Source organism: Schistocerca cancellata, chromosome 3 (assembly GCF_023864275.1).
Source record: "Schistocerca cancellata isolate TAMUIC-IGC-003103 chromosome 3, iqSchCanc2.1, whole genome shotgun sequence".
Classification (NCBI taxonomy): Eukaryota; Metazoa; Arthropoda; class Insecta; order Orthoptera; family Acrididae; genus Schistocerca; species Schistocerca cancellata.
In genome coordinates this window covers 333,545,666-333,569,674 of record NC_064628.1, presented here as the reverse complement: position 1 = coordinate 333,569,674, position 24,009 = coordinate 333,545,666, and positions in this window count along the sequence as shown.

Sequence of the window (24,009 nt, the reverse complement as noted above, 5' to 3'; positions counted from 1 at the left end):
CTTAGGGACTGATGACCTTAGTAGCTAAGTCGCATAAGATTTCACAAACATTTGAACAAGTATATCTTTACGTAAATAGTGACAGATACAGAGTAACTGGGATTAATTTACTTATGAAGAATAGACCGAAATGCACCCCATGTGTAGGTCCACTGCACACAGTAGAATAGAGGTGCAACGACGCTATGCCGAGCTTTTCTTGTAGTGACTGAAACTGCACATAGTTCATTTGCATCTGTCTGAAGCTTGTGGCATTACTCTATGTTCTGTGTTGTACGTTTCATTGATAGCATATTACAGCCTTTTTGACTACTGTGAAGGTATTTTAAAAGAAAATATTGGGCTAAAAATCTGAATAAATAAAAATGTCATCATTATTGTGTAAAAAGCCACTGGACCAATAGTGATCTTATTGCAAAATATTCTTCGAATACATCTCCACAACATCGAAATATTGTCGGTGGCGTTAAAGGTGACCATGTATACATGGAAGGAGGATACTCAGTATGCCAAATAAGTGTAGCGCCCGGAAGGGCAAGAGGAAACTAAATAAAACTCCACAGATTGTGACAGTATGTCAATGTAAAATCGAGTCAAATGTACAAAGGAATTGGCAGTAGATCACATATATTAGTCTGATGTTTTACTCCCTCTGACCTGGATGCATGCACTGATTCGATTGGAAAGGATGTCGTATAGGCGTTGAATCCTTTCCTGAGCCAAAATAGCCTCCAGATGTTGTGACTTGCCGTTGGTATCTTGGCTACTGACACTGGGACAGAACCGACGCCGGGGCCAATCTCACAAGTATCCTACCGGGAACAGTTATGAGGATCTTGTTGGCGCTTTGAGTACCTCGCAATCACACGAAAAGTTAATATAGAGACGCGTTTCATGTGTGGACGAACATTGTCCTCTTGCAGAAAAGCACCACGATAACGACGGATCAGAGGTAATATATGTGGAGCACGATTTCTATGAATTTCCGTTGTGGGAGCAGAGTTTCCCCAGGCAATGGCAACCGTGAGCTGAAGCCAAACCTGATGGCTACCCGGACCCCGGACCACGACGCCAAGAGTAGTACCGTTGTTCCTCTCTAAAACACTGAAAGAATAGGACCTCTTCCAAGGTCGCCCCCATTATCGTCAACGAGGGTAATCAGTGGTAGGGCAGACCAGTGATTCATTGCTGAAAATCAGTCCGGAACCGTGCGACTGCTACGGTCGCATGTTCGAATCCTGGCTCGGGCATGGCAGTGTGTGATGCCCTTAGTTAGGTTTAAGTAGTCCTAAGTTCTAGGGGACTGATGGCCTCAGAAGTTAAGTCCCATAGTGCTCAGAGCCATTTGGACTGTAGCTGAACACAACGTGACGCCACTCATTAGCAAATCATGTTTCGTTGCTGGTGAGTCTTTAGGGTTACATGGCTTTGGTTCAAGAAACTTTCAGTTCCTTGCATTTCATCCAGAGCTGCATTGGACATCTTTGAATGTTTTCCTGGCCACCCTGACACTCAGCTTCGCTGGGGCCATATCCGAAGACGTCCGGCGTAGCACTGGACCAAATGTTAGGACCCGTAAAGTGTCTTTGTCCAGGGCCATATAACCTGGAAGAGTTACCATTAGATAGGTCCTGAAAGCCTTTATTGTATAATACACGGTTCCCCGCCACGGCACAACTTCTAAATCAGCTCTTTGTTTTGTGTGGTGTGGTAGTGCATGGAACAGCAATTCTCTAGTAGCTACTGCTAGTCTTCGGGTTTATTATGTCCTTGGTGTACAAAACGGAGTATTTCCCTGTGCAGATTATTTACGGGCATGTGGAACTTTGATGACGAATATGTCAGCCCTCAAATCCCATGAATCCTTCAAAGGACCATCACTGCCCAGTCCACATGTCCCATAAATCTGTATGTTCCACGATTCGACCAGCCGGGCAGATGGAGACCTACAATGATGACCCGCTCCAACTCTATGAGGTGCTGATAACGCTGTCTAATAAAATGATGCGGGATCTCCGTGTCATTGACAATGATCGCTCAACATCTGTCTCTCTTCACACCCCTTATACACATTACCAAACCTCTTAACAACGCTAAAGACGCGCAATACCAAAGCATTCTGTTCCGGGTTCTATCTGCCACAGCGAATTGTAGCTCTAATCATTTTCATAGGCAGTCATAGTGTGTAGGTGTACAAAGTTACTTTGACATCACACCAAGTGTTCTGGATGCTTGACTATCTGTGTCGGGCAATGTATATCGAAGTGCGGTTTTCGATAAAGTGTAGTGGACAATGTGGTGAATTTTTTGAGGTTTTCGACTCATTGTTAACGTTTCTAGCTGCCAAATTATTACATTCATCGTTCGGTTCTCTTGATGGCGCAACACTGGTTTGCGTCGCTGGTGCCTTGCTACTGTTTGAACAAGTTCCACACATGCTATGTTTTTGAAGTCCACTTTCATGGTTATTTACAATGACAGAGGCCAAAAGACAGAGTTTTGTAATAAAACGTGGTATGTGCCATAACGCGGCATTTGTAAATGATTCAAACAATTTTCATGCATAAGAAAAGTATCTACAATGTTCACTACAATTTAGCCAGAACCATACCTTCATATATTAACTTTTTCTGGGTATGTTCTGGGTGACCTTAGCTTCCCCGTAGCTCTGTAGTATCTGTAGTCCTGTTCAGACGACACAGTTGTGTGCAGCGAGGTAACTGCTTTAAAAACTTCGGTAGGAAAGGTGGAGACACTTGTAGGTTACTTGCGCCTGGTGTAAAGAGTGGAAGCCAACTCTGAACATAAAGAAGTCTTATGTAATGGTCATAAATAGACGAAAATTGATAAAAGTGAGTTTCGGCCCAGCGCGACGTAAAGTGGAATTAGCACATAAATCAAGTGGTGTTGATGGAAGGTACCAGATAGATTTATTGAGAGAATCCTAATGAAAAGTGATTCATGCACAAAATTTTAGTTCGACCAGTTCTTGTGTACTGTTAGTTGGCCTCTGATCCATCTTAGCTTCCATTAACAGAGCAGACAGAAAAAAGATACAAACAAGACCTGTACGGTTCGAGGCCAGCATGACATTGTCACGGAAATATTGCAGGGAGAAACATTAAAAACCACTGACTAAATATGTTACTTCCTCCAACATATATGAAGACCTCGAATGTAAACAATGGTAGGGGAGAAGTTGGTTGTGTTGAGAAACTGCACAATAAAGTTTCAATAACATCTCTAAAATGAAATGTATCAAGTACATCTATTGTCATTTTCTTAATTCATATATGTCATTGTTTTCAAATATATTCAGAATAATGACAATTTTTTTAAATCTCAAATTTTGTGCAGAATTTATTCTTAAAATATGTAAATAGGTACTTAAAATTGTCTTTTTGCAAACTACGTTTGCTTATCATGGGTTGCCATTGAATAACCATTGTTTAAATGCTGGGCGAGTTAGCAAAACATTACTGTGATCCCTCTCAAAAACACAAATTTAAAAGGACTTGGTGGTTTCAGTTTATGATATATACGACATTGCATGATAAATTTGTGAAATGATTAAAGAGTATAACAACCTCAAAAATTAATCTGTGATTCAGCATAATACTAAATTTCTATAGTCACTTTACTACAACACACAAGCAATGTTAAGGATGAGTGTCAACATTTCTGCCGTCATGATATCAAGTAAACTCGCACAACCGATGGAAGGGACACAGTTTAATACCGTCTGCCTGCTTAAAGAAATATTCACATTTACCAGTTTAGAAACAAATTTTGAGGCACATTTCCGTTTAAGAAGATATTCATGATATTCATCTAAGTCGTAGTTATCCACATCATCTTTGGATCTGTAGACTTCAGCAAAAATGTTGGGCAACTGCTGAATGCAACCAACATAACATAATTGTGACGCAGGTCCTCTAAGCGCCACAACCCTGTGGGGTACAATCGTCTGACTATACACAATGATTACCACAAGAGATCACTGGAGAACACTGCTCATTACGGAAGTCGGTCCAGAACAAATATTACAAAATACGTTGCTGGAGATGAGACAGTTCCTAACGCTTGTAAAATTTAATTTCAATCCAATAAGTAACACTTCAGAATTGTTTTCACAGGACAAGTTGTTCGTTAGCCGAATTCTATTCCACTGTCAACGAAACAAATCGTGCGTCTCTGATCAAGACATAACCCGGCATAAAGATACGTAAAATACGGAAGTGTTCACCAGTATCAGTTTAGAAGGCATAATATCCAAATCTGGAATTAAATGACGATACGTTTCACATTACACTGGAAACCCCATGAAACTTATATTGCCCCTGAGAAGTAACTAGGCGAAAGCAATGCACTATGCAAGCAATGCACAAGTTTGAAATGCCGTGAAGTTAAATTATGGTGATGGGTTGGGAATGGAAACCAGTACCTATATGAATAGCTAACTAAGCGCAACCAGATGTCAGATATTAAATATATTCACCAGTAGTGTGATAATGAAACACCAAACGACGATACAAATGATTTTTGCCAAGAAGAGATTAGATCGCGGCATCTTTTGCTATTGTCTTATAGCTATGAATAGATATCAAATATCTGTTGTTTCTTCAGCAGTAGGGAGATGTGCACATGACAGCTAGAGCTAACACAACGAACAGGTCTGTGCTGCCTGCGACTCCAACCCCATGCATTTTGTCATTCTTGACCCAACAGAAAGAGGTGTCAACTTTCAATTTCTCTTTCACTAGTAGTTTGGATCGCGCTATTTGTAGAGACAGGGAGGAGTCTGACATCGCGAGGAAATAATGAAATGATGGGGAAGTCTCCTCTCGAAAGGTTCAAATCCAGAGAAAAATTGGAATTGGAGCTCGAATCCCAGTCCAGTGCCAATATTTTCTAAATCTCAGGGTCACTAAAACAAGGTTGTATGCCGATTGGTTCGTGATCTAAAATACCACTACTGGTGTAAGAAAGCTCACTAGAGACAGATTTTCTACAACCAACGACTTCAACTTCAAATCACCAAGACTAATTCAACTCTGTCCTACTCAACAGCGAATGGAGACGTTTAATGTTGGTTTGAAACCACGGCACAGTCCTTTGTTCTTTACTTGGTATTACTGGAGATGAAGAGGGTATGTACGTGGCTGTTAAGACCAGTATGCCCTGCGGGAATCTAGCCCACGCCTAAGCCATAACAGGCTAGCCACCGTCCAATCAACCACCGAATTTCACGTGGGTTAGCATCATGTTCTTTGTCATAACGGGATACACTGCACACGATACGTGAAGTGTTGACTTCCACTCGAACTATTGTTGTGAATAACCTATTCGTGTCCTAGTAGTCAACATCAAGTGGTGTGAACGCAAAGCCGTGACATCAAACCATATCAATTCCTTTCTTTCTTAAGCCATGTCTGTCTGCTATGAGCATCAGGCCGAAAGAAGCTCACAGACAGTTTCGTTCATTTTGTAAACAGCCAGTAATAGAAAAATCTTGCTGAAACATATTTGTGAAAGGGTCCGTTAGTGTCTGTCATGATAAGACCAATTTCAACATAAACCGTCGGCCACTTGATATAGAACTGCTTCCGCCCAAGTGATAGCATCGCTTAGGGGATAGAGCCTATGATCTACAGCGTATGTTTCTACTCTCTAATTAGCAATTATAACATTATGTTACATTGCGAATGTCATACTATGTTTCAGCATGCTCCATGGCGATTTTGTATGGCATGTTGGTACACCCGTATTCACCTGTGGTCTTATTTTGTTGAAATTTGCAGTACAGATTGTGCGATAATAACTTGAATGCTTTTAATTTATGACGTTATGATGTTGGTCGTTAATGCATTAGGAAATGGAGTAAAGTCTAACGTTTGTGATATTGTGTCCTGTTTACATTTAATAGTAGGGTGACAGCAGCGGAGGCAATTAGTAACACCTGTGCCCTGTGTGGAGTGAGTGCTATTGAGAAAGTCAAGTTGTATTGTTTCAAGTACTACCGTTTTGAGATAAGTTAATCGCCACATTTAGGAAGACAAACTGGCATTAATGGACGATGTTTCTGTGGCTTTGTAATATGGTCAATGACAGCGTATCCGATAACTGCCAAATGTGACGACCAATTAATCTTTGTGCAATACTTGCCTTCAGTAATCATATTGAGGGAAGGAAGGAGGATTATGATACAGCGTCTTGTCGAAAACGAGATTAGACTCGAAGCAGAACCTCGAACTGGGAAGAATGGGGAAGGAAGGTGTCTGCCCCCTTTCAAAGGATTAAGCTTGCCATTTGCCACAATAGATTTAATAAGGCCACCGTAAACCTACATTAGAGTAGGCTGATGGCAATTTATGGTTCCTTCTGGTAACTTCATAAGGAGAAAATATTGGGTAAGCCATTACTAACATAGTGTCAAGCAATGGCCTGTATGTGACCACAAAATGTGTTGCTATTGATAGATATGTAACTTCATAAGGAGAAAATATTGGGTAAGCCATTACTAACATAGTCTCAAGCAATGGCCTGTATGTGACCACAAAATGTGTTGCTATTGATAGATATCTTGTAGCACAAAGAAAGCGTTTTGTGTTATGAACTGCTTCACAGGTATGTGTCCTTCGCAGTCGGCATTTGTTGCCAATAAATAAGATGCATTGCAGTCGCAGAGAAATAGATGCGACCTGGGAGACAGCACCAAGGAGCTTCAAGAAAAGAAGAAAAAAAGAAAGAAATCCGTAAGATTCTATCCCCTAATTCGCTATACTACAAAATCAGCTGCATTCTTTCAACGTTTTCGATGTCCTCTGTCTGTCCTGTCAGGTAATAATCGAACAGTGCACAGCAGTATTTCAGAAGAGGTCAAACATTCTCCTTAGTAGATTTCTTGGGTCTTCTAAGAGTTGTGTGAATAGCCCAAAATTTGCTTTTTAACAAAAGGTGATGTTTCACATTTACATTGTTTATATTTGTAGCCCCTAGAACTTTCATTAGAACTATAAGCCTGAAATCTGTTTTACTTATCGATTTATAGAAGCTTAACGAAAGCTTCTTAGTAGTCAAGTGGAGAACCTCAAACAATTTATTGCTTAGGAACAATTGTCACGTTTTGCGCCGTGAGGATATATTTTCAATACCAATCTACAATTAGCTTTGCTCTTTTGAGGAGTTTACTAGACGGCAGCATTACCTGCCATAAATCTAAGAGAATTATTACAATTTTGAACATGGCCGATAATGCAGCAACCGTAGACGAAATTTATAACATTACTTGAAAATACAGCTTTTCGGTTTCACAGGTAAAAAATTGTTCTCTCACTCCCTGTTTTACAGTATAATATTTTGTTCAACTTTCGATCTGTTACATACTATCTGACATAATGTAATCAGCACATTACGTACACTCCTGTTCCAGTCCTTCTGACAGCTGTTGTCACTGTAAATTACAAGCATTCAATACTAGATGGCGCGATACAAGGTGCCGACTTGCTAACATCGACGGCGCGAGCGCCTGTCAGTCTGATGCTGCTTACAGTGCCGGCCGCACACGCGACCCTTAGCCGCGCGTCTTAATCAAGTTGTGCATTCCTAGAAAAATTTTATAATGAACCAATATATTGCTATCTTTAACGTGAGCACTGTTGCTCTAAACCATTTCATAACTATTTACTCTATGTAAGTATGCTTTCTTTGTATACTGTACCGTAGCAGTTAGCTATGATGTAATTTTATTACATATGTTTAATTTAATAATTTTTATATTATTCCAAAACTCTGTTATAAGTAATTTGAAAATTTTTTACTTCTGATGAAGGCTGCCTTAGAGCAGTTGAAACCTAGGTAACGTTGAAAATTTTTTACCTGTGCAACCGAAGAACGGTATTTTCAAGTAATGTTATAAATCTAAGAGAATTGTTATGACTGTCTGTTAAATAGTTTATACATATATTAGAAATAGCAGAAAGTCTACATCACTTTATTTGAGGAATCACTCTCATCACTCCCGATTCACTAGGTGACATCCCGTCAGTTGCTACGAACTGTGACCTTTAAGACATGAAATCACGACTCCAGTCGTACACCTGAGACGATAGTCCATAGGAAAGGAATGTGGTTGGAAACCGCTTATGAGAAATGATACCAAAATTCTTTTTGGAACTCTATAACTACAGAGATAGTTTGAGAGCCCATGCGTTCTGGTTTGATGAGAAAAGGGAATATATTTGGAGGTATTTCATAATTTTGGAACAAAGTATTTGCTTACATGTCCTGAGCCGGCCACGGTGGCCGAGGCGTTCTAGGCGTACCAGTCTGGAACTGCGCGACTGCACCGGCCGCGGTGGTCGTGCGGTTCTAGGCCCTCCAGTCCGGAGCCGCGCTGCTGCTACGGTCGCAGGTTCGAATCCTGCCTCGGGCATGGATGTGTGTGATGTCCTTAGGTTAGTTAGATTTAATTAGTTCTAAGTTCTAGGGGACTGATGACCACAGCAGTTGAGTCCCATAGTGCTCAGAGTCATTTGAACCATTTTTTTGCGCGACTGCTAAGGTCGCAGGTTCGAATCCTGCCTCGGGAATGGATGTGTGTGATGTCCTTAGGTTAGTTGGGTTTAAGTAGTTCTGAGTCTAGGGAATGGATGACCTCAGAAGTTAAGTCCCATAATGCTTAGAGCCATTTGAACCAATCTTTTGTATGTTTTGCAGTGGCGTGTGCAATTCTCCATTCTTCTTCCCCCTCTTAAATACCACACTGAAGAGCCAAAGCAACTGGTACATCTTCGCACAATCGTCAAGGGCCCCCGCGAACACGCAGAAGTTCCGCAATACGACATACCATGGACACGTCTAATGTGTGAAGTAGTGCTGGAGGGAATTGACACCATGTATCCAGTAGGGCTGTCTATAAATCCGTAAGAGTACGAGAGAGTGGAGACCTCTTCTGGACACCATTCTGCAAGGCAGAGTGTTCCTAGAGCCACTCTGCAGCAATTGTAGACATGTAGGGTGTCGCAGTGTCCTGCTGGAATTGCCCAAGTCCGTCGGAACGCACAAAGGACATGAATGAACGCAGGTGACCAGTCAGGATGCTCACATACGTGTCACCTGTCAGAGTCGTATCTAGACGTATCTGGGGTGCCATATCACTCGAACTGCACACGCCCTACACCGTTACAGAGCTTCCAGAAGGTTCAACAGTTCCCTGCTGACATGCAGGGTCCATGGAATCATCACGTTGTCTCCATACAGATACACGTCCATCCGCTCAATGCAATTTGAAACGAGACACGTCCAACGAGGAAATACGTTTCCAGTATCAACAGTCCAATGTCGGATTTGACGGGCCCAGGCGAGGTGTAAAGCGTGGTGTCGTACAGTCATCAGGGTTACAAGAGTGGGCCTACGGCACCGAAAGCCAATATCGATGAGGGTTCGTTGAGTGTTTCGCACACTGACACTTGTTGATGGCCGAGCAGTGCAATCTGAAGCAATTTGCGGAAGGGTTGCACTTCTGTCACGTTGAACGATTCTCTTCAGTCGTCGCTGGTCCCGTTCTTGCAGCACCTTTTTCCGGCAGCAGGGATGTCGGAGATCTGATGTTTTACCAGATTCCTGATATTCACGATACACTCGTGGAATTATTGTACGGGAAAATCTCCACTTCATCGCTATCTCGAAGATGCTGTGTCCCATCGCTCGCGCGCCAAATTTAACACCATGTTCAAACTCACTTAAATCTTGATAACCTCGCACAGAAACAGGAGTAACCGATCTATCAACTGCGGCAGACTCTTGATGTCTTATACAGGCAGTGCCGACCACAGCGCCATATTCTGCCTGTTTCCATATCTCTGTATTTGAATACGCTTGCCTATACAAGTTTCTTTGGCACTTCGGTGTAGATAACACACTATGCCTTCTCCTACTCTGTCATCATTCTGATACAATCCAGATCAACTCAGCAACAAAGGATAAAGTGGAAAAGAAGCTTTAGCACTGCTATATGTTTACAACACACCACTACTCTCTGTCCCTAACAGTTACCAAATTACGATTTTTTGAAACTATAGCAGGAGTTTATGGACTCGCTATCGGCTTATATACTCATAACTTTCATTGTTTGTGATACTCTTCTCGCAGTTTTAGACAAATCTTTAAGTAGACAGAATATTTTGACGATCCAAGTGGCCGTCATCTTTACGTGAGGTGCTACTCTTTCTCAGTTTTGTCAAACTGACGCCACACTAGATCCTGCACCCTTTTAATCAGCCACCAGAGAGGACAGGTACCCCTACATGCGAATTTTTGTTATTGTGATATCATATATCGATACTATTCTGACCTGTGTCTCACAGTTGGCAACGGAAACGAACGAATTGCGCCCACTGACCCAGGCCTGACGTGGCTCCAACCGTGAGCGCCATCTGCTGCCGCGATATGGGAAGGCCGGCCGCATGTACACAGCCCCGTCTAAGTCGCAGTCTTCCACATATTTTAGTCTTAGTCAGCCTTCGACAGTACGCTTGTACATAAGTAGCGGGAGCCGCACATTGCACGACACTCTTACTTTACTTCTTGTAATAGCTGGACTTGATTGCTGTTTGTTCTTTTGTTAAGTTTCTCCGCAACGCTAGGAGGAAGCTAAGTAAAACTTCTGTTTACAGTATCTACGTGTTAGGTAATTATTTCTGCTCCTGTCCAGCTTCCCTACGACATACCTGGTGCATCACTATGTAGCCCATTTCTACTTACCATTGTGTACGAATTAATACACAGCAGTTACGAGTGCAAAAGATACGAGTGCAAAAAGTACAAGCAGCGCCTCAAGCGATGAACGCAAAGTAAAGTGAAGTACCTCCTCATTGAGACAAAGAACAGCGATTTTTAATGCAGATCTGTGTGCGATTTCATTATTTGGTCAGAGCATAGCCCTCGTCCCTACTAACAAGATTAACAGACGAACTAACACAGTAACGTGTGGAACTTCGACGTCGTTGTCTCGTCATTCTTCGTTATCTGTAACTCGACTAACAAGCGCTTCCCCTTCAGATACTCTAATAAAACTGCAGATATGTTTGCATTGTGACCAACTCTCCGAGACTGTTTAGTTGGCGATTTACAATGGGTCGCTTTCTAGTAGTTGTAGTTGTAATTTAGTGTCCTAGTACTTTAGAATCCCCTTTCTCTTTCTTTTTCAATACGTAACCTGGTGATGGTAATAAGTCAAAATCGGTAATGCTTTGTGACCAGAGGTTAATATATAAACTATCTGATCAAAAGTTTCTAGACATTCTGTTCGATCCGTGGCAGTCTTGCGCAGAGTAGCCGCCCGGTTTCAGGCGCCATGTCACGAACTACGCGTCCCTCCCACCGGAGGCACGAGTCCTCCCTCGGGCATGAGCGTGTGTGTGTTGTTCTTAGCATAGATTAGTTTAAGTAGTGTGTAAGTCTAGGGACCGATGACCTCAGCAGTTTGGTCCCTTAGGAATGCCCACATTTGAACATTTTTTTGAAAGTGGCAGTCTTGTCTCCCCATACACCGGATGCGGCGCGTTAACGTGCTCGGCTGTCAGTGCGTGTTACTCTGTTGTGATCGCCATCACACAGTGGTGTTTACCAGAACATCTGTCTTTTTGGCAACAGCAAATTTTCAAGAGAAAAAATTCTAGATCGATCTATGATGCTGAGATTTTACGAATGTTCAGAACTCTTAAAAAGGGATTCTGACTATTCTAAAATAGTCTCAAGCACGTGAAATAAAGCTTTACTCCAGCGACGTCATCTCAACCCATGAGCTATGTAAACGTAGTGCGGACAGAGAAATAATTCGTCGAAAAAGTATTAGCTTACAGAAAAAAATTAGTAAACAAAACAAAGAAACTATGCGACGGAACATCTCTGTCAACAGAAAAATTATGCAGTTTAAGAAACAAGTTAGCGAATAAAGAATATGACACCACAGGAAGGAAAATTATTTCAATCCATTCACACAATGCTGAAACAAGAGAGAAAGTAAGTGTAAAGTATATGTAAATTCGATCAATGTTCCGGATATGACCTCGCAAAAAATCTTCTCAGCAACATCATGCACGCCAAACTACTGACCGGACAAGGAAGCGGCATGTGAGTATTCATACCAAGAATTTCTCTGGTTTCAACGTTCTAACCAGTCAACTATAAGAGGTTCAAATTTCCGATAATATTAGCGTATACTATGACTATCATAAAGTACAAGGGCACGCATTACAGTGTTTGGGGGTGTTCTTTTTTATTTATTGTAATTTTAACACGTTATACAAGGTAGGCCGGCAGCGGCAAAACTATGCTGCTCTTCGGCCACATATAATACATTCAGTACAAGTGGAGACATCGAAAAATGAAACAACACGGTGGATAGATAACAGTAGACACACAAATTTAAAATACATGGAGGCGTTCACAGGTGCATCGTCCAAATAAAAACGTTCAGCACTCGGACACTAACAGAGACGACAGAAATAATACACGTGAACGAAGAAGAACAATCGACGAAACACTGAATCACTAACACGATGGCACACACAAACACTGGCGACCATCTCCGGCGTGTGAATGTGCACTGTACGTGTACGAGTCCGGGGACCGGCTAAAAGAGGAAAAAGGTGGGGGAGAGGAAGAGGGGAGGGTGGAGATGCCAGTGACAGAGGAGATGGGAGGGGGAGGAAAGAAGGTTGGAGGTAGGGGAAGCCCAGGGGGAGCAGGAAGGGAGGAAGGTAGGAGGGAGAGAAGGGAGAGAGGGTGCCCTCGGGAAAAAACGCAAGGGATAGAAGGGGAGGATCAAAGTTGGTAGGAGGGGTAGATGGAGGGGATGAGGGCATCGTCAGGAAGTGGGAGTTGGTAGAAGCCTCCTTGGGCCAGGGTATGGAGAGTGGAGAGATGGAGAGCAGGTGGGATGCTGGAACACAAGTGCAGCAGTGGACATGGGTGGGAGCTGATGGGAGAGACAAGTGGATGAGGGGGATCAAGTTTACAGGAGGTGTAGAAGATCCATATCCGTTCGAGGAAAAGGAGGAGGTGAGGGATGGAATGAGATCGTACAGGATCCACATGGGGGAGGGGAGATGGATGCGATAGGAGAGGCGGAGCACATGGTGTTCTAGGATTTGAAGGAATTTGTAAAAGGTATGAGGGGCAGAGATACAGTCAGGGTGAGCATAGCATAGGATAGGGAAGATGAGGGATTTATAGGTCTGGAGGATGGTGGAGGGGTCAAGACCCCATGTGCGGCCAGAAAGGAGCTCGAGGAGACAGAGTCAGGAGCATGCATTGGCTTGGATTGTCTGGAGATGGGGGATACAGGAGAGGCAATGGTCAAGGGTGACGCCAAAGTACTTGAGGGTGGGAGTGAGGGTGATAGGACAGTTATAAATCGAGGAGATGGAAGGAAGGGGTGGTTTTGCCTACAATGATCACATGGGTCTTGGAAGGATTGACCTTGAGCAACCATTGGTTGCACCACGTGGTGAACCAGTGAAGATGGGATTGGAGGTGTTGGGAGCATTGCAGGGTGGGGGCAAGGGCAAGTAATGCGGTGTCATTGGCATACTGGAGAAGGTGGACAGGGGGTGAAGGTGGCGGCATGTCCACTGTGTATAGAAGGTAGAGAAGAGGGGAGACAATGGAACCTTGGGGCACACTGGCGGAGGGGTAGAAGGTGTAGGAATCCGTGTTATGGATGCTGACATAGGAAGGACGTTAGGAAAGAAAGACCAGATCAGACGAACATAGTTGATAGAAGGGCGAAGGTTTGGAGCTTGAAAAGGAGACCGGAATGCCATACATGGTCAGCATGGTCATAGGTACGTTCAATGTCGAGGGAGCGGAAGATGGTGGAGCGACGAGTGTTGAGCTGTTTGGAGAGGAGATGAGTGAGGTGAAGGAGAAGGTCATCAGCAGAGAAGGATGGTCAAAAGCCACACTGGGTAGCAGGAAGGAGGTGGTGTTGGCGGAGATGCTGGTGGATGCGTTAGGTAAGGATGGATTCCAGGACCTTGCTGAAGACCGAGGTAAGGCTGATGGGATGGTAGGACGAGAAAGCGGATGGCGGTTTGAGGAACATCAGGATCCAGGGGGTTTTCCACAGGTCAGGGTAGTAGCCGGTGCACAAGACCACTTTATATAGCCTGGCCAGGGCGGAGAGAAAGGAGGTGGGAGCTTCACGGAGGTGGCGATAGGTGACATGATCGTGACTGGGAGCAGTGTTGCATTTCGTGCGGAGTGTATTGATGATATCCTGAGTAGTGATGAAGGATGGCTCTGAGCACTACGGGACTCAACTGCTGTGGTCATAAGTCCCCTAGAACTTAGAACTACTTAAACCTAACTAACCTAAGGACATCACACACATCCATGCCCGAGGCAGGATTCGAACCTGCGACCGTAGCGGTCGTTCGGTTCCAGACTGTAGCGCCTTTAACCGCTCGGCCACTTCGGGCGGCCTGAGTAGTGATGGGGGCATTGAGTTTGTTGTGTGTAATGTTGTCCAATTACTGGAAGCCAGGAGCAAGTGGAGGGACAGAGGTGTCAGTTCGATCGCAAACATGTGGGAAGAGGGAGTAATCGAACTGGGGATGGTCTGGGAGGGTAAAGATATCGAAGAGGTAGGAGGCAAAGTGGTTGGCCTTACTAATGTTGTCAGGAAAGGGGCTAGAGAATGGTTTTGTTGTGAGGAAGGCATCCTCGCGGTAGGTTTTGAGGATGTGCAGGAGGAAGTTTTAGTTTGCGGGAAGGGAGCAGATGTTATTGAACAAGATACAGTGCTGTTGTGTGATGATAGGAATTTAGACAAGGATGTCAAGATGGGACAAGGTGAAGTGGGCTTGGTTATGGTAATAGGTGGCATAGGTGTTAAGGTGGAAAACGGATTGGGCAGCGAGGGAGATTTGTTGGAGGATGTGAGGGCACTGGAATAGGTGGACGTTGTGGAGGTTGATGTTGACAAACCTGATGATGACCTCAGAAGTGGGGGGGGGGGTGGACAAAGGGATTTGCCAGGAGGGGTGGGGGTGTCCAGAAGGTGAATGGGGACAGTGAGGTCAGGAGTGGTGGGGGGGATCGGGCCTTGCACTTCTGGGAGTAGGTAAGGTTTGGGATGTTATAGGTGTTGCAGGAAGGACTGGACTGGAGTTTGGGACACTACCTGAGGAAGTGTGCCTGTTTGCAGTGGGGGCAGATGGGGGCCTCACGGCACTCGGATGTCGGGTGTGCGTTATAACGCAGGCACCTCTGGCAGTGGAGGGCTTAAGGAGTGGAACGGGAGGTGTTGACTTTGTATCGGCGATGGAAAAGGAGGGCACCCTCCTTCAGGAGAACGTTGATGGGAACGGCACATAAGGCAGGTGCGCCTGGTAGGGTTGAAATTTCGGTGTACCGCACGTATTTCTAGGTATGCCTTAAGCTCCACCAACACCTCCTCCTCCATGATCATCAGACTAAGCTGAGTGATCAATGTGGTGAGGGTCGGCGAGTGACGCAGGGTTGGGGTGGTGGGAGGGGGATGAGGAAGCAGCAGGGATGAGGCAAGCATTGGGGTCAAAGCGAGTGATGGGGATTCGGAAGAGTATATAGGAGCGAAGGGTGGGGGTAGGGGAGGTGATGAGAACAGAGTCCAGACAGGGAGTGAGGAAGAGGGCTACAGCAAAGTGTTGGCGGAGGAGCAGGGTGAGGTTCCAAGCCTCAAGGAGTGAAGGATCAAGACAGGACAGGAGGTATTTGTAGAAGGAGGGAGAGGAGGAAGAGGAGGTGGTAGAAGGGACAGGTGGGGAGATATCCATGGCATCCAGTGGGGGGGGGGGGAGGAGAAAGAGGCTGGAATTTTTGGGGAGCTGAGGAGGCAGGGGTGATGCTGGGGCGCTTAACAGCAACAGAAGGCTGCGAAGAGGCATGGGGGATGGTAGCAGCCGGTAGATGACGGGAGGTGGCGGGTCCCGATGTGGGTGCTGGCGCTGGTGTTGGAGATGGCGATGGTGACGGTGAAGGTGATGGCAAAGGCGATGGTGATGGCAATGGTGACAGTTGTGTCTGGGCTGTGGTCCTCCGGGCCACCACCCTGGCGGGGGCCGCAGGGACTATGGCAACACGGTAAGGGATGGTAGGGAAGGGAGGCTAAGGGCGACGGACCTGGAGATGGGGCGACGAAGAGCACAGGAGAGGGCAGCGTGAGAAGTGGGGGGATTGAATGGGGGGGTGGGGCACTGGACACACCACGCAATCGTGGTGGCGGCGGTGGACGGAGAGGTATAGACGATGTCAGTGGTGGTGGTAGTGGTGGTGGATGTAGTCATGGTGAGAAGGGGAAAATGAAGGAAAAGGACAGGACAGGAGGGAACAGCACAAAGAGAGATGAAGACAAGGAACTCATGGAGACAAAGACAGATGATGATGGACGAAGATGCTGCCTGGGCTGAAGCCCCACTCTGCTGCTGCCGGCGGTAAGGCCACCACAGGGGCTGCTCGGCTGCTGGGCTGCTGGGTCAGCTGCTGCTGCTGGGATGGATGCGGCTGCTGGGACAGCTGATGCTGCCGGGCCGCTAGGACAGCTGCCGCTGGGATGTCTTCTGCTGCTGCTGCTGGCTGGCTGTCTCGCTGGCTGTCTCACTGGCTGGCTGTATCGCTGGCTGGCTGTCTCACTGGCTGGCTGTCTCACTGGCTGGCTGGCTGGCTGGTCATCAATGCTGTGTTTGCAACACATATCGCTTCGATAAATGACTATGCACTTTCTTTCGAGTTACCGCCGGAGAGTTTGTGTGGTGGAGAACCACAAAAGGTATTCGTATTTCCTCTCGAAAGCGAACACCAAATGCACGAGGGCATGCTGAAAGGCAATGCCACAGAATTTTTGTGTAAGAACTCTTAAGGACTTTTAAATAAAGCAAATGTTATTGACACTCTAAACCGTTATTCTCCTGTCTGCATATGTATAACGCTCTGCCGCTAGAGGGCACTGTATTGTTCCATGTTTCGAATTCGAAGAGCTGTTCCCCATATAGAACACCCTCTCCTTCAGCATGACATTGCCAGACCACACACTGGCGTAGCGGCGTGTGCAACTATCGGAGTCTTGGATTCACTGTCATCGATCGTCCTCTATATACGAGGGTTGGAACTATAATAGTGGCAACTATTTATTTACAGTTCGTACAACATAGATACGCGTTTGAAAGTTTTATTGACCTTCAGAGTAATCACGGGCATTGTGTATAACCAGCTGCCAGCGAAGTGGAAGTCGCAGAATACTCTTAGCAGTGCCAGATGTGTTGACAGCTCGAGAGGCGCTGTCTATTGCTGTTATTTTTTGGAACACAACCTACGACCAGCTTAGAGACAGAAGTGATGACACTTTCTGCAGGACCTGCCATTACTTTGCAGGACAATGCTCAAGCACATATAGTGCAAGCTGTTCCTGATTTGTTTGACTGATGGGGCTGCTAAGTGCTATACCACATACTGCACTTGTAATGTTGTTGCATTAATTTGTTCTGAAAGCGGTACTGATATTCAAGACCATAAACGTGGGTTAAAAGCTGTGAGCTATATGAGGAAGTTAACCTTGCATCATTGCGCAACTTTTTCCCCAGGTATCCAGTCTAGCTTACCAAATTCCCAACCAGACTAACATTAATTATAATCTTTTAGTACTCATTTTTCGATAACCGGTGATATATATATATATAAAAAGACAATTTAAATAAAAAGAAATAAATCAGTTTTTATTTGGACATTTATTTTAACATTGATCATTGTTCCGTTAAAATTTCAGCACATCAAACTTGATTCATAACTAAACTATTGCTTTATTTAGGATTGTTAAAATATGAGTTTGTAATCTTATGGAACACATCAAATAGGGACCCAGATTGGGAGACTACATACAACACTGCATTCATAAAATAACACACGAAGAATGTAGAAACATATCCAAGTGGAAATTAACCACAACCAAGCGATTCAATTTTCACCCAAAGAAGTTACGTTCGTAGCGCAATCCTGTCCGTTATGAAATTACCACACACTGGTAAACTAAATTCATATTAACTCTCTGTGAAATATTCCCGAAAAATATAGCTGAGGACTGCTTTGATGCTTACACCACATGCTTCGCGTGATCAACTTGGTCTACACAAAGAGTGTAACTCCACAATAATTTTGATAATTAAAATAAATTACATCGAAACGCAATTTACAAAAGAAAAGCCACGAACTGGTGACTATCGTCTTACTATTAACCTGATGGGTCAAACAATTGTATAAGCAAGTGGTACTGGTCTCACAAAGTACACCCCACGTGGGTTGAACATAAAGAAAAGTTGCTATATTGAAAAATATTGTCAAGACGAGACGTTATAATCTCACGCAAATTCGCATTTAAGGTTGATGATCTTAGTTAGAGTTACTGATCAACTCGTGGATCCACTTTACTCACAAAGTAGTGGCAAAGCAACTACCGGAAGATATTCTGAACTTCACACTCGAATTACACTGCGTTGCAATTTAAGATAACATTAGATATTTTAGAGCTAAACCTGAAATAAAGGGGACTATTTTTCAGTTAGGGTGAACTTAAGAAATCCATTGTCCTACGGACTTAGCAGACACCCGCTTAGCCGGAAATCTTACCACTTCAGACGCTCGCCGCGGACAGACTGACCTGGCCCCTACCGAGCGTGCTTAACAGATACAAACGGAAATGACCAGAGAGGCAGCTTCCTATACCAACATGACAACGGACGGACAGGACCATACTAAGAATAGAAACCTCTCTGCTTTTAGAAAGCGTAGCTACCTGTTCCGACGTTGGTCCTACTGTTCTCTAGCAGACAGGCTTGTCTGCTACCATCCAGCATGCAACTAGAAATACATTTTCTCATTCATCCTCTTACACAGAAGCTTATCATATACAGTATATAAAAGAAAGCGGACGTAGATTTCGTATGAGACTGTGTGACATGAATTACATATAAAGTGTAGTAGTGTACAGATCGTTCTTGTTTATGTGTAAAAGTAACACGTTTCACTGCTCAGTCTCCTCCCAGGTAGTCAGAAACACCACAGTAAATTTAGAAGAGGAATTTATGCCATAAATAACAACAGATTTAAGAAATTAACATGAAAGGAATCCAACAGAGACCATTCATAACCCCAAGGCTCCGGGAAAAGACTGTGCAGAGAATTTTCTGTCCATGCTAGGACATTCCCAAGCGGGCTTCTCACACCCAACGTAAACAAAAAATGTAAAGAAAAGGCAAAAGGTCTCCAGCTACTTGCTAAAACACAATAATTTCAACACATCTTTAGAATCTACCAGTTTCAAACAGAAAAAAAATCTGTGACACCTATTTATGAAAATAGCAAAGGTGCCACAGCAATTAATAAAGGACATGAAAATAACATCAGTATTATAAAGCAGAACATTACAATGCACAGTTCGTAAAAAGCAAAAAAAAAAAAAAGATAAGAGAAAAAAACATATTTTACAACGTGGTTATCGCAAAAAAATTCTATATCTTATAAAACTGATAATCTGTAGAATTAAAATGACTTTGTGATACTAATTTAATCACTCTACTATATTTCAGTTAGTTATCAAACAATGATCACTGTGTCATTATACTGAAACTAAACTTAAATACGTGATTGTAACCCTTAAGGGGTTCCTCACTATAAATATGCCCCATGCAAAGGCTAATCGATCTCAGTCCAATGACCATGAATAGCTATCTGACTGATAAATGAAGCAATGCCACAGGAATGAATTTACGGAAACAAAATATCACAAATCTAATACTACACACAAAAACAAACATTGAGAAATAAAACAGCTCTGAAAGTACAATTGGCAACGTCTAAAAAAAACACCAATAAATAAAACACCTGAAAAATGCAAGAGTCAGTCTAATAAAAAAAAAACACCAATAAATCGAACCCCTGCAAATTACACGATAAAAGTTTCTCTGAAAGAACACACGTATATGCATTGGAGTAAGAACCGTATAATAACTGTTCACTGGCACACTCAGTAGTTCCACTGTTCCGAGGCACAATATAAGAGGGGGTTCGTCGCCACAGCTGTCAGTAGGGATTTTTTTGTCCATCTGTTGCGTGCAATCCCGCCGTCTCTGCCCTCTCATGAAGTTTCTCTTGGTGGCCCGTGTCACGTACATCTCGATTTGGTTCCATTTTTGTCTTGTCAAATTCGTGCGGTATCCTCGTTTGACACGCCAGGTTGTTATTCCTGGGCAAGGATGACACTTGATGGCTCTTCTTTGTGCCACCCTTACCTACCAGAGAACATCGAACTATGATTTACTGTCGCTTGACAGTGGGCATCCGCCAGGAAATGTTGATAGGCGTCTTTGAAGTCTGCCAGTTTCTCTGGACAGTATGTGTCAAAAGGCTCCACGCCCCTTGTGTTGTTACATTCTTGAGTTGTCCTCAATTGGCTCGCCACTTTGATATTCCTGGGCAAGGACGACACTTAGTGGCTATTCTTTGTGCCACCCTTAGCAACCAGAGAACATCGAACCATGATTTACTGTCGCTTGACAATGGGCTTCCGCCAAGAAATGTTGATAGTCGTCGTTGACGCCTGCAAGCTTCTCTGGACAGTACCTGTCAAAAGGCTCCACGCCCCTTTATCCCCTGTCTTCTGTCGTTTCACCGCGGCCGTCTCGTCACGGTCGCGTGCGTGTGGTGCGTTGCCAGCAGATGGATTTCCGCGCGGTGGACCGCTCGGCCATCTCAGGTCATCGCCTCCACAAAGGGTTGCACTGGTGCGGCCGGCCATTAGCACCGGGTGCAAGGGAAAGTATTTGTCCTGTACCCTTCTTTTGTTGTCGACCGTGCTCCCGAAGTGGCCCGGTTCACAGTGTGTCCTGCTGGGAAACCCGCCGTTTACAACTAGTCCTCCTCCTCGCTGCTACCGCTGTCTCGTAAGAGTTTAGCCGGTTCGCTTTCATGCTCTCAACTACATTCACAGATATTGTTCATCATTGTTATGTGATTACAAAATGTCATACATAACACCGCTTAGTATTGTCTTTCACAATTTTTAAGAACAAAAGTGTGACTTTTTTTTTTTGCAAATAAAAAATTTTCATGAATAAACAATATAAAAATAAAAGCTAAATGACTTGACAATATAAAAAAGTAAAAGTGAAATAAATTGACAGTATAAAAATAAAAATTAAATAAACTGACAACATAATACCTAAATCCACATCACTAATGTGGTTCACTTGCGTTTTAATAAATCAAATGCTACTTATTAATTCACTAAAATGAATAGGATTATGCCTTGTGCAAGTATAGGTCAGGGCAGTATAGGGTTCACATGTTATTTACACACACACACACACACACACACAGGCACACACACATGCACACCTGTTGTCTATACTACAAACTAACTACCCATAAACATGTATTACTCAAAATTCTACTTCAATCCACTACTAGTTAATCCAGCAAGCTACTTCAATGCTACTTCAACACAGTGTTTATACCACTACAACAGTGTTCTAATTCGTCCTCTTCTTGACGCTCGCGGCGTATGCCTTGTCACATGATAAATATGGAGAAACTTTCCTTAAACATACATAGTAAAAAGAACAATGGTTATTTGCACGCCAAAACATTTATACTAGTTGACACACCTGATAAGAGACTCTCAATTATACATTTATCATATTCATATGTTTATACATGAAACAGTAAGACAATTTCATCTAAAATTACGTTATCACAAGAATTAATCACACAGATAACTCTGAGAAGGGTAAAAATATTTTCGTCATACAGGTTATACTACATTTTCTTACCCATTTTGCTCCAATTTCGTTCCTCCTTTTAAGTTACCTTTCGCTTCAAAATCAGTTATTTCGCCTGTGATGGTTATTCTTGATTCATTTCTCATGAATGGCAAAATTGTGGTCTCCTCTATTCTGTAAAACAGTTTCATCTTAACATCCTATTGAACTTACAACTGACACAAAACATCCGAATCCTCCTGTAGTTTAAATGACAAACGTTTTGCTTCATCCTTATTACCTTAAAACAAGCTTTCCTTCGGTCCCATAATCAAAATTATTTAATCTTCCTCTACCTTCAAGAGGGACATTTCTTCAGTTCAACTCATATAGGCTGCAGTGCATCCCGCACCAGCGAAAACAGTAAGCTGTAATGCTCACAGCATCAGCAAAACACATAAACGTCGCTTTTCTAGGACAAGTATTAACGCAGAATAATATTTCAGGCTCTGGTTCAACATCAATCAAGACTACAGAAAGGATCCATTATTCTGTTCCATTCTCCATTTGCTTAAAAGCTGCTCATATTTGACTACCACTATAATATTTTAGGGCCACGTAAATTACACAAACCACAATTCTTCTTTCACCTTGAAAGGAATCAATATACTGACGAAATCCACAGACAGCACTTTACATACTCAGCTATAAAAAGCAAAAAAGGCATGTATCATCAATATTAACATATCATCGCATATTGGGAAGCCATTTGTTAAACAATCGTATTATTGCATCCTGTTTTCAAGATTCTAAACTTACTCATTCCTTTCTCAGAGTTCTCCTATCTTAAAATATTCATACAGCACGCATACTATTGTAAGAGATCCTCATTTATACTGACAGATACAGAATAGTAATAGATAGATAGTAGCACTGAATGTTTGTGAGTTGGAGAACCACAAAAGGAATACGTATTTCCTCTCGAAAGCGAACACCAAATGCACGAGAGCGTGCTGAAAGGAAATGCCACAGAATTTTTGTGTGAGAACTCTTAAGGACTTTTAAATAAAGCAAATGTTATTGACACTCTAAACCGTTATTCTCCTGTATGCATAAGTATAACTCTCTGCCGCTAGAGGGCACTGTATTGTTGCATGTTTCGAATTCGAAGAGCTCTTCCCGATATAGAACACCCTCTCTTTCAGCATGACATTGCCAGACCACACACTGGCGTAGCGACGTGTGCAACTATCGGAGTCTTGGATTCACTGTCATCGATCGTCCTCCATATACGAGGGTTGGAACTATAATAGTGGCAACTATTTATTTACAGCTCGTACAACATAGATACGCGTTTGAAAGTTTTATTGACCTTCAGAGTAATCACGGGCATTGTGTATAACCAGCTGCCAGCGAAGTGGAAGTCGCAGAATACTCTTAGCAGTGCCAGATGTGTTGACAACTCGAGAGGCGCTGTCTATTGCTGTTATTTTTTGGAACACAACCTACGACCAACTTAGAGACAGAAGTGATGACACTTTCTGCAGGACCTGCCATTACTTTGCAGGACAATGCTCAAGTACATATAGTGCAAGCTTTTCCTGATTTCTTTGACTGATGGGGCTGCTAAGTGCTATACCACATACTGCAGTCTCTGAATTAAGCCCTCGGACGTTCAACTTGATTTGTAAAGAGAAGGAAACACTTCACGGCATTCGCTTCAGAACTTCTGTAAATACGTTGGGCAATAGACCGCGCCCCTCGAGCTGTCAACACAACTGGCACTGCTAAGAGTATCCTAGACTTTCACATCGCTGGTAAAGGGTTATACACAATAATGGTGACTACTTTGAAGGTCAGTAAAACTTTGAAGCACGTATCTATTTTTTACGAGCTGTAAATAAATAGTTATCACTATTAAAGTTCCAACCCTCGTAGTTCCCACTTAAAGAACACATTAGAGGACTTCTATTTGATAATGACGAAGCGATACAAATAAGGCTGTGGCTTTCTCAAGAAATTCATGCATTATTCACTGTCGGTATCGTCAAATTCGTCTCTTGTTGGAGAAATATGCTCGTTTCCTGGGTGACTGGCAAATAAGAAGACATGAAGAATAGAGATGTAGATTGTTCATAACGCTTGTTCTACTCAAAAAGCTTTAAGAGTTTTCGCATATAAAATTCGGAAACATTACTTTTCGCCGGGTAGCCGA